The following is an 11,482-nucleotide window of genomic DNA, read 5'->3' on the forward strand; positions in this document are numbered from 1 at the left end:
GTAACTTGGCTGATAGGAAATTCAGCCTGGCTGTTATATGCCCCTATGCACTATATAAAAAGTGGATAACGCATGATTAAAAAATTTACAGTAGGAATATGTTTGTACATCAGAATACAATCAGCCCATCTTTGTCTCTCCTCATGAAATATCTGCACAACCATCTTTTCAGTGCCGTATGATCTTGTTATTTGTCAGTCTTTGAGGCTCACCTCTGTGTGATCTGCATCATCTGCAATATTTATAGTCCTTCTTCCAAGACCTGCCTGGAGAAGCACTGTTTTGTCATGGGGTGTTCTGTCTGTGTTGGCAGGCTGCAGGTAGAACTGCAGCTCCATTCACCACCCTCGTCTGCACATCTGCTGGTCTTTTTTTGCGTTTTTGTCCCCTTGAATACATTGCTGGGAAACATCTTGAGTAAAAGTTTGACAATAATCAATAAGTGAAATTTGAAAAATAAAATGATTGATTTCTTCAATAAATGTAATTTTAAGATGCATTGCACCATATTGTTGTATTTGTAAAATTCTGTGTTAAGGCTTTGTTATGCCCTGTCCAGCTCTTAATAACCATATTATCTCCATAGGAAGTAATTAATAAGCATCCTCCACTGACATACAGATGTTCAATAGCACTTAGCCTTGAACACTAGTAGGCAAAAACTTGAGGCATGGATACATTCAACCTGTGGACTTTTTCCCCCAATTTATTTCACAGACACAGTTATAAGGAGTTAATTATGTAAACTTATTCATCACAGCAATTTTGATCTAATAGGGGAGACTGGGGACAGTTGCAACACTTTTTACATTACTCTCAGTTACTCAGAGAATATTTGGACTAGTCTCACCAAATCTTTACATATTAAACCTACATCTGTCTGCCAAATGGCCATACCATTTAAAGATGGCTACTTATAACATATTAATCAGAATATTTATTTGAATAGAGGAATTCAGACGTTGCAACTGACCCCAAACCTGGGGACAGTTGCAACACAGATCAGGGACGGTTGCAACATATAAAAAAACATTAACTTTTCACTAATTATCCTCAGGGTTTTGTCTAAATAGGACAAATACTAATGTGGGCTCAAATTCAATTTTCTTTTTTGTACAGCTTTAAGGTATTTAATTTGTTTTGTTTTGTTTAAAACATGGGCCTACCTTGAGTCAATGTGCAGATATTACTGAAGCTATAAAAACTCAATATTGCATTTTTGGGACAAAAAGAATGGAATAACTTGCAATATTATGTTTTGATGCCGTGCTTGCAAGATTCTTTTTTTTCTTGTGGAACCTGAACAATGTGGTGTGGCATATGTCAAAGGCCTTGGTCACTGCCCTCACTGATTTGCCCTCAACTGTAATAATATCTAAGGCTTGTTCCAAAATACTGAGGGGAACCCCTCTGTTAGTGACTCTCTTCCTCACTCTTTGCATACTGAAAATAAACAGAATACAATTTCTCTATTTAGATGATTCATTCACTCTATGACAAGTTTATATGACACATACAACATACAACAATAACTAAGTGCTAATTTTTGCTTTACAAGTTATTTGGGAAATTATTATGTTTATCATTAGTGTTACTTTCTTCATATGATCGCCTGTTCTGTTCATCATGAGCAATAAAATATATTAATTTTGCCTATTTTGAACTAAAAATGTTAAAAAAATATGGTTGTGTGGTCTTTTCTAATATGACTAACCTAATAGCATGGGGACAGTTGCAACAGTTGCAACTGTCCCCATGGTACCAGTCATGACAAAACACCATGTGCTAGCTAGCCACATTGACATTGACACATGCTCACCATGTCATTTAATAGTCAACAAACAGTGATTCAAACTAGATAGGTTTGGATTCATTCATACATAAGGTCAGGACAGTATGACTAAACAGCTCATGAAAAAAGCTATTTTCATACCTCCAAAACAACTTTACTTGAGAAAAGCAGGACCAGATGCTCAATATGGCCTCTCTCTTCTTGGTGGGTAGAGGGTCTAACTGAGCATGTGCAGTGTGAGTGTCATCACTCTAGCATGTTTCTGATTAGAGAAATAAGGCTTGTTGCAACCGTCCCTTGTTGCAACTGTCCCCAATCTCCCCTAATAAAAGTGTGTATCTGAGAATTTCTTCACAGCTTAAGATAAAACAACAATAACATGATTTAAATATAGTGGACACTTGCCGTTACATCTCCTGATGGACACTGGTTGGTCTTCCAGTCCTGGGAGTGACAAGCCCAGAGGTGAAGGGCTGAGCTTGTGCACTGTTAATTGTGCTCAGAAGTGCACGTACTGCAGCCTCAATTTCAGTGGTACTCTAGAAAGATAAGGGTTTTGTATATTATTTGATACTTAATATTACAATGTACAGTACATTTAACTTGCATAACTCATAATGTGGTTGTTTGGGTTTTGAGTTTTCTCGTGGTTGTGGGTTTCTTATGAGCTTTAATTATGGTATGGCATTTTTATTTTTATTGATAGGTCAGTTGGTCTTAAAAATCTGTTGATTATGCCCAGATAAGTCCTGAGATACTTCGATATGACTGGCTAACAAAACCTTTAGCTATTATCGTCTCAGAACATTGGCCATGATAATGTACTCACCTGAGAGGACCCACCCTGCTGTCATTTTCTACATGGTAAAATAGAAAAAAAAATGTGAGGCATGGTTCATGCTAGCAAAGAGGCTCAATATGTCCAGGGGTGTTTTTAACGGGAACGGGAGGCTAATTTATATGAACTTGTTTGTTAGCTTGCTAAGTTTATAGCAAACACAAGAAGCTAATCCTTTCAAGGCGGTCATGTTTAGCTATTTACATTGCTCACTGAGCGACCAGTGTGCATACTTATCCTGTAAGTTAAAAGTACTATGGTTTGCAATACCTTAAATCACTTGATGCTGGCGGCGAAGGGTCTTGTTGGTAGATTCACTCCATGTCCACGCGCAAGCGCTCTGACCTGCCAGGGTGGCCCCGCTCTGATTGGCCAAGGTGGGCCGTGCTCTGATTGGTCATAGTAGCAGCCATTCTCCAACAGACCCCGCCTCTGTATCCTGCAAGTGCTCAAATTACTTTTGCATCAAAGATCTCAGACAAACCGGAGCAAAAGTGAGAGTGCAGAAATTGCTGTGTGAGCACTCGCAACAGTGGATTTGTGCACTTGCAAAAAAATAAATCTGAAGACCTGTAATTGTTGAAATGTATTTGCAGAAAAAAAATATCTTCAGGTATGCAAAAAAATAATTCTTCAACTACACAACTCTTAAAGCACTTTTATTTGTGAATGCAATTTTTTTTGTTACACATACGCAAATTTCTGGGTATCTTTTACTGAGACTTCAGATTTGTTTTGCACCAAAGATCTCAGAAAAACAGGAGCAAAAGTGAGAGTGCAGAAATTGCGATTTGAGCACTTGCAACAGTGGATTTGTGCACTTGCAAAAAATAAATCTGAAGACCTGTAACTGTTGAAACGTATTTGCAAAACAAAAATATCTTCAGGTATGCAAAAAAATACAATTACAATACAATTCAACTACACAACTCCTAAAGCACTTTTATTTGTGAATGCAGATTTATAGTTACACATACTCAAATTTATGGTCATCTTTCTCTGTGACTTTGAAGTCGTTTTGCACCAAATATACCTTCATATGGACGACAGAGAAAGCCAAAATGTGTCATAAACAGTAACACTAACCACAGCATGAACAGTGATTTTTTTGTCACATAATACCAAGGATGGCAGAGTTCCACATGAACCTGCAGCGTCTTGTACGTCGTGTTTGTGCCAAAAACGCTTTGCAAAAAATGAAAAATCATTCCAAAATCACACTTAAACACATCTTTTTCGATTGTTTTCTCCTGGATTTGAATGCAACACAAGAAAAAGCCTTGGGAGGGCAGAGATAGCAGAAATTTGAAATGATGACAGTAACCACAACAATACTATGCCGGATGCCAAAACATAACTAAAAACGCACAGCAGTGATTAAGATGGAATTTGTATGACAAAGACACATAGCAGTGATTAAGTCACAAAGTAGTGAGGATGGCAATTCAGATGAACCTGCATTACAGATTCGTGTTTAGTAAACGAAAAAAAACCTTGTAGAGCGAAAAAGAAACTAATCATGGAGAATTATTCAAAACCGTGCTTTTAAGCTTTGATAAACACATTTGGAATGTTTCCTAAGCAAATTTGATGTAACTCATGTATTTTGTGTCAAATATGATAGGGTTTGCAGAAAACAGCTAGGGAGGATAAAGAAAGCAGAAAATGTGTTGTTGATCACCGTTAACAATTTTTCCGTGTTGGATGAAAACGCTCAGAACACCTATTTTGGTCAGCAGTCATGATGAACAATTCAGACACAAGCTCCTGTGGCTACGGCTCTTTGATATTCATTTTCTGATTGGCTCACCGTGAGAAATCACGTCCACATGATATGCACATGATCGCAAAGGACGAATCACAGACCACTTTTACTCATTAATATTAAAACGCCTTCCCTGATCAGCCAATCATAGACGAGTACTCACGTGAATATTAAAGAGCCATGTGCAGCAGCTCAGGTGAATTTAGAAAAGGCTTGATTATGTGATATTATTTAATCAAAGAACAATAGTAAGTAACAGAAGGTATGAGGAAAAACTGACCCATTTATTATTAACCAATGGGTAACAGAAACTGCTTATGTCGGAGTGCTTATATCAGAGATTTTAATTGGATTCCGATATGATACCGATACTTTTTTTTTTTTTTTGCTGATATCGGACCGATATCCGATATCAATATCAAACTGGGACACCTCTACTTTCAGTAATACTAGAAGGTTAATAAACATTCAGGGCTCTAAATTCGTACACCAGGCGCAGGTGCAGGTGCACCTGCCCTGCGCCGGCCTTCGCTGTGCGCACAGGGCGTGACCGGCGCACTTTGCAAGTTTCCTGCAGTGCCAAGAATGGCGCAGTCCAGGCACAGATGAGCGCAGAGCTGCGCGTCCACGCCTCCCTCCGCGCAAATGGCAGTGAGGGAGGAGAAAAGCCGTGAGTGGGTTTAACACAGCCGAGCGCTGTATTCACCAATTAAATGAGCGCCTCTCCTCACCTTTAAATGCCCTGCGAGGCGCAGCGTCTGATTGGTCTGACTGATCTGCAGCTGATTACAGCTGCGTGGGGTGCGCTCCGCCTTGTGCCGAGGATAGACCAGGTTGGAGCTGGCGAGCTTTCAGCGCACTTTTTTGGCACAGAATTGTCACTGCGCCAACATGAATCTGCTGACACCTCCCCCTGGTGCGCCGTCAACTCCCCCTGGCGCGCCGTCACACCCATCTTTGCGCAGTGGTCTACCAAATTGTCAAATTGGCAATGCACGGCGGTGCGCTGCACGAAATTAGCACTGCGCAGGCTCGCGCCCCCTGCACTGCGCCACGAAATTAGAGCCCTCAGACTCCATCCCGGCTGAAATCATCCTATCTCTAGACGCCGAAAAGGCTTTTGATCGGGTGGAGTGGAGCTACTTGTTCCATATTCTATCTATTCCCCATCTCTGTTTGCTCTAGCGGTCAAGCCCTAAGCCGTATGGCTTCGTTATGAAGATAAATTTGAAGGGATTTTCTCGATTTGGCTTATCTCTTTATGCAGATGACCTTCTGCTTTACATCACCAATCCAACTTCATCACTTCCTGTTATCTTGGATATTCTAGAACAATTTAGGAAATTATCTGGCTATAAAATTAACCTACATAAAAGCCAGTGCTTTCCAATTAACTCCACTGCAGAGAACGTCCCTCTAGCAACTCTTCCCTTTTAGGAAAGCGACCCAAGGATTAAAATATCTTGGTGTTCTTGTAACAAAACCATTCTCTGAATTTTTTGCAAAAAACTTTCAACCTTTACTTGAGCACTGGAGATCAGTTCTATTTCGTATAGGCTTCACCCTTTAAGGCTATCGCTAGTTGGTTTACCCTAGTGCGTCAGCGCAGCACTGAAAAAACTTGATGGGCCTCCCGCGCTACCTGCCTATAAATAGCCACAGGTTCATACAATCTGCTTCCTCTTTTTCTTCAGCAGTCATGAGCATCACTAGGAGAACTTCGGTAGCAGTAGGCTTGTCACGATACTGGATTTCTAACTTCGATACAATATTTTGAAAAATATAAATTTTCGATACGATTTTCGATACCACGCAACCAGGGCTTGACATTAACATTTTTGCCCACCAGCCACTGTGGCTAGTGGTTTTTCAGAGTTACTAGCCACTCATCATTTTCACTAGCCACAATTTTGTTGTTGGATAATTAAGTCTAATATGATGAAAGCAGACAAAAACATGCTAAAGTTTACTTGAACTAGATCTAAAACCTTTTTAAATGTGAATGACCTCTGTTTACACTTAAATCAAGACTACATAAATGTTTAACCCCATTATCAGGAATTTAGTTCTAAAATGGTTGTGCTCCTTTCATATGAAAATTTGCAGACAATTAAGACAAAGTAATTAAAGGAGGAGTTTATTATTGCATTGACTGAAATTTGTTATACTTGAAGGTTAATTGAAAAGATAAAAAATAAACTGAAAAACTAGCAAGAAAAAATGTTTGCTTAGATATTTATTTACAACAGTAATTTTTCAGTAATAAACTAAGTACCATACTTTCTGGGCTATGTCACTTAGTAGTATAATTATACATTTTTTAAAGTCGTATCAAACAAAAGAAAAAAAAAACGTCATGAAGACGAAAACAGCAGATAGGCTATAAGTCACACTGGGGCATAAGTTTCATTTATTTAGAATGATTTGGTTTGTTTACAGTATTCCCAGAGTGAACTTTTTACATGTAACTGTGATAAATGTGTGTACATGTGTGTAACTCTTCGGTTAACGAGCAGCGCAGCCGCGAGTCATCAAAGCAGCACACCGCTCCTTCACACACGAAACGCTCCCAGTTTGCTCCGGCTGATGCCAAATTAAATTTTCATGAGCCCACGGACAGAGATTCTCTGCCCCGTGTGGACAGGTTGGCTACACCTTTTTCCCTCTCTTCACAGACAGTGGAAAACAAGCCTGATCAGCCCTTTCGGTCCGAGCCCCCCTATGGGCTGCAGCGCAGCTTTCTCTGACGCAAGCAGCGGCGGCAGGGGCTCTAAGCTGGCTCACCTCTCTCTCGGAGGAGTAGCCACAGCAACATGTGCGCCCACTCTCAGAGCGTTGCTCAAAGTGCCGGCGCGTATGTTCGCTGGACAGGTGGATGGACAGGCTGATTGCTAGGGGCAGTTTGCTTCGACTCCTCCACCGTTCAGCGGGATTCTGGAGACACACCTGTCCTCACAGGACCAGTGTGTGTTCCTCCAGAAGGAGGTGCAGGAGCTTCTGCTAAAAATGTAATCTCCAGAGTCCCACGGGGAGAGGAGAATCAGGGGTTTTACTCCCGCTATTTCCTGGTTCCCAAGAAAACGGGAGGGATGAGACCCATTCTGTACCTGTCACTGTTCAACAAAGTGATAATGCAGCGTCTGTTTCACATGCTGATGACAAAAGAATCCCCCCCCCCCCCCCCCCCCCCCCCCCCTCAGTGTCACCCGATTTGGCTCACTGGAACGACCCAGTCCCATTAGGGAAGGCATCATGTCACGTTTCTGTGTTCACGGATGCTTCTCTCTTGGGGTGGGGGAGCACGTGTCTCTCTCAGGTAGAGGGGGGGCAGTGGCCAGCTCACATGTCTCTCCACATAAATGCGTTGGAGCTTCTAACAGTGTGGAAAGTGGTCCAGCATTTCGCTCCTGTTTTACAGAAGCAGCATGTTCTGATCCACACAGACAACCAAGTAACAGCGGCTTATATAAACCGTCAGGGCGGTGTGCGCTCGGCGCAGCTGCTAGACATAGCCAGAAAGTTGTTATGTTGGGTGCACAGACATCTCCTCTCGATCAGAGCGGTGAACATTCCTGGTGTGCTAAACAGGGGGGCGGACATCATGTCGAGGGGAGGTCCTCAGGCGAGAGACTGGAGCCTGCACTCCGAGCTGGTGTTTCAGATTTGGTCTATGTTCGGAAAGGCAGAGGTGGACGTGTTCGCAGCGCGAGAAAATACTCAGTGTGCCCTGTGGTTCTCTCTGAGCGCACGAGACAACCCCCCTCTGGGGGTGGATGCCGCCCCTGGCCCCAAAAGCTTCTTTATGCTTTTCCGCCCGTCCCTCCAGATTGCTCGGTTTCTGAGGAGGATTCAGGAGGAGCAGCTGTCAGCTGTCCTCATTGCTCCGGAACGCACGGGAGCGTCATGGTTTCCATGGTTACAGCGCCTGCTAGTGGGTCTGCAATGGATGATCCAGTGGCGGGGGGATGCTCTCTCCCAAGCAGGGGAATGATCAGGAGTTTCCCAGTGATAGGTCAGCGTCTGTGGGCCTGGCTGCTGAAAGGGAGCGCTTAGAGAGGCTCGGACTCTCGCCCGGGGTTGTGCGCACAATCCAGAGCGCAAAAGCTGCATCCACGAGAGCAGCTTTTCAGCGCTGGTGCATGGAGTCAGGCTGGGACCCAGTGACTTGTCCCCTGCCTCGCGTGCTGTCTTTCCTCCAGCTCCTAATGGACAGAGGATTGGTTTTAGAACGGTTAAAACTTATGCAGCTGCGATTTCAGCTTGTCATGAAGGGTTTGGTGACAGAACTGTGTTTAGTCACCCGCTGATGAAACGCTTGCTCAAAGGCGTGAGGAGAGACAGACTGATTTCTCGTTCTTTTGCTCCTCGGTGGGATTTATTGCTGGTTTTACGGGCGTCGAGCAAGGCTCCGTTTGAACCCCTGTCTCAAATCTCACAAAAGTTCTTATCACTAAAGACAGCTCTACTTTTAGCTCTTACGTCAGCTAAGAGAGTGAGTGATATGTCAGCTCTCTCGGTCGCTCCATCTTGCCTGCGCATTCAGGGAGATTGCAGCTCGGCTGTTCTACGCCCTAATCCTTCCTACATGCCTAAGAATATTAATAGCTCTTTTAAATGAAGAGTTATCAAGTTGGAGGGATTTTTCCCTCCTCCACATGTCTCTGGGGAGGAGACTACATCACACCTTTGGCCTGTGCGCGCTCTGTCATGTTATGTGGAGCGCACGGCCACACTGCATCACCCTCAGCGCTTATATGGCATCATAGAGAGCACTCGCAGGGGCGCCCTCTCTCTGCTCAGCGCCTGTCACATTGGCTGTGTGAGGCTATTTCACAGGCTTATGTGTCAGCTGGTTGTGTTCCTCCGGAGCACATCAGAGCACATTCTACGAGAGGAATTTCTTCCTCTGTGGCTTTGCACGGTGGGATGTCAGTGGAAGATATTTGCGCTGCAGCATCTTGGTCTTCCCCATGTTCTTTTGTTCGGTTTTATTTGAGGGATGTCTCTCTCTTCTCTATGTCCCACTCTGTGTAAGGAATCCTATCAGAGTGATAGTTAGGACATGAATGAATTCATTTTGTTTTTTGGATGAGACAGATGTGTTATTGAGTCTGTTCTGTTCATTGTTTGACTGTTACAATGCGTAACGGTCGTCTTCTCTGCTTTTCAGCAACAGAGTCGCAGAGTCAGCCCTTATGGATCGTGAGTATTCATTATCTGGAAGCTGATTAGGAAACACATCATCAGGCAGTTGGTTTTGCGCACGTATGCGCATTCAGGGCACAGGAGTTCACATGATGCAGAATTATGTGAATGGGTGTGTGTGCGGGCCTGAGTTAATTCTTGGAAGCTTTGATGCTGGGCTCTTTCGGATGAGGACCCAGTGAGGCATTGACTACATCCTGCTTTGCCTTTAACCCACAAGCGAAAGCCTTAAAGAGCGAAGCCTATACGAAATATAACGTTAGTTACGTATTGTAACTCCAGATTCTATGGGTATAGGTGCAGCCCTTTAAGCCATGTGCCTCACTGGTTCCCTTATCAGCTGAAGAAAAAGGCTGTTATCGGGAGCAGATTGTATGAACCCATGGCTATTTATAGGCAGGTAGCGCGGGTGGCCCATCACGTGTGGGCGTGGACTAAGTTTTTTCAGTGCTGCGCTGACGCGCGAGGGTAAACCCACTAGCGATAGCCTTAGGCCCCGTTTACACGGAGACTCCCGCAACGATTCTTCCTTTGCGTTTTCAAAAGCCACCCGCGTTTACATGAGGACGGCGTGAAAACGATCCGCGTTCATACGACTCCAGGAGGAGAAGTCTCCTCTTCTGTTCTTTCTTTTTCTGCCGTTTTGTTGTGTGAGACGGTCGGCAATCCAACCGTAACGCGCATTACCGCCAACTACTGGCTCAACTGGAAATGTGGCTGAGCGCGGAGCCTTCACCTAAAACTGCGAGTGCGCATGCGGTGACGTCAGCGTTTCACCCTGAGACGCTCCGCTCTGTGTTTACACGAAGCTGGATGGAGGAGCGGATTCAGATCTTTCCACTCTGGGGAGCGTTTTCAAAAGTTTGCGGTTTCACTGAAAACGCAACGTGGTCTCGTCTAAACGGAAGGCCAAAACGCAACGAAATGTTTGCGGAATCGTCCGTTTTCGGGGTCGTGTAAACGGGGCCTTAAAGTGCTGCGCCTATACTCATAGAATCTGGAGTTACAATACGTAACTAACGATCCGACTAGGTGGGCCACTATCCCTTTATCATTACCAGGTCGTATCAACCTGATCAAAATGATGGTACTTCCCTGCTTTCTTTATATCTTTCAACATGTTCCAGTGCTCATCTGAAAATCTTTTTTTCTTCACTTGGCCAGCTGAGTAATTCCTTTTTTTAAGGTGCAATAAATAAGCTAGAATAAAGATCAACTCTCCAAATTCCTAAATCTCTCTGGGGTCTGGCCTCACCTGATTTTTGCCATACTACTGGGCTAGCAATATCAGCAAATCCTTTATTGGAATGTTAAGGTCGCTCCTAATAATCACCCTCTATGGGCCTGCATGGAACCAGCCTCCTCACCCGTTGCGTTATGGTCAGTGATTTGTTCACAGTTACGTTCACCAATCAAGCGAATAGCACAGAACACCATTATTTCTGAGACCTTGAAAATTTGGAGTCAATTAAGGAAACAATTTGGCCTACATTCCTCATCGAAACTTGCTCCAGTTTATCGAAGCCTTTTTTTTCTTCCATCCTGCTCCAACTTAGCTTTTGAATCCTGGTCAAATAAAGGTCTGCAAATTCTTGATGACTTTTATATCCTGGGTGTTTTCCCTTCATTTGCAGAACTATCAAAAAAAAATCTCTACTTTAATCTCACTTATTTTTTAGATCCGTCATTTGTGAAAAATCAATTCCCTCACTTTCCCAAGATCTTTCTTCTTTCTTTCCCACTCTCCCTAAAGATCCTTAAAACCCCTTAAAACACTTAAAACCCACAGAGAGAGAAAAATAACACTGGTGTTTAGTGTTTAAAAAGCTCCTTGACCCAATTAAAACCGAGGTTCAATATAAAAAGGTCCTGTGAGGGTACT

General features: G+C 43.3%; 1 long non-coding RNA gene across 1 annotated transcript; it reads right to left on the reverse strand.

Moving 5' to 3' along the window:
* Positions 1-289: 289 nt before the first annotated feature.
* On the reverse strand, positions 290-2,981 carry LOC141786304 (uncharacterized). Its single transcript, XR_012597661.1, has 4 exons — positions 2,901-2,981; positions 2,622-2,649; positions 2,198-2,331; positions 290-412 (listed from the first exon to the last, which is right to left on the reverse strand). It is a non-coding gene; the product is annotated as an uncharacterized LOC141786304 (long non-coding RNA).
* Positions 2,982-11,482: the final 8,501 nt, after the last annotated feature.

Source organism: Halichoeres trimaculatus, unplaced genomic scaffold (genome assembly GCF_033239565.1).
Source record: "Halichoeres trimaculatus isolate MK-OKI-2021-1 unplaced genomic scaffold, fHalTri1.1 fHalTri1_scaffold_25, whole genome shotgun sequence".
NCBI lineage: Eukaryota > Metazoa > Chordata > Actinopteri > Labriformes > Labridae > Halichoeres > Halichoeres trimaculatus.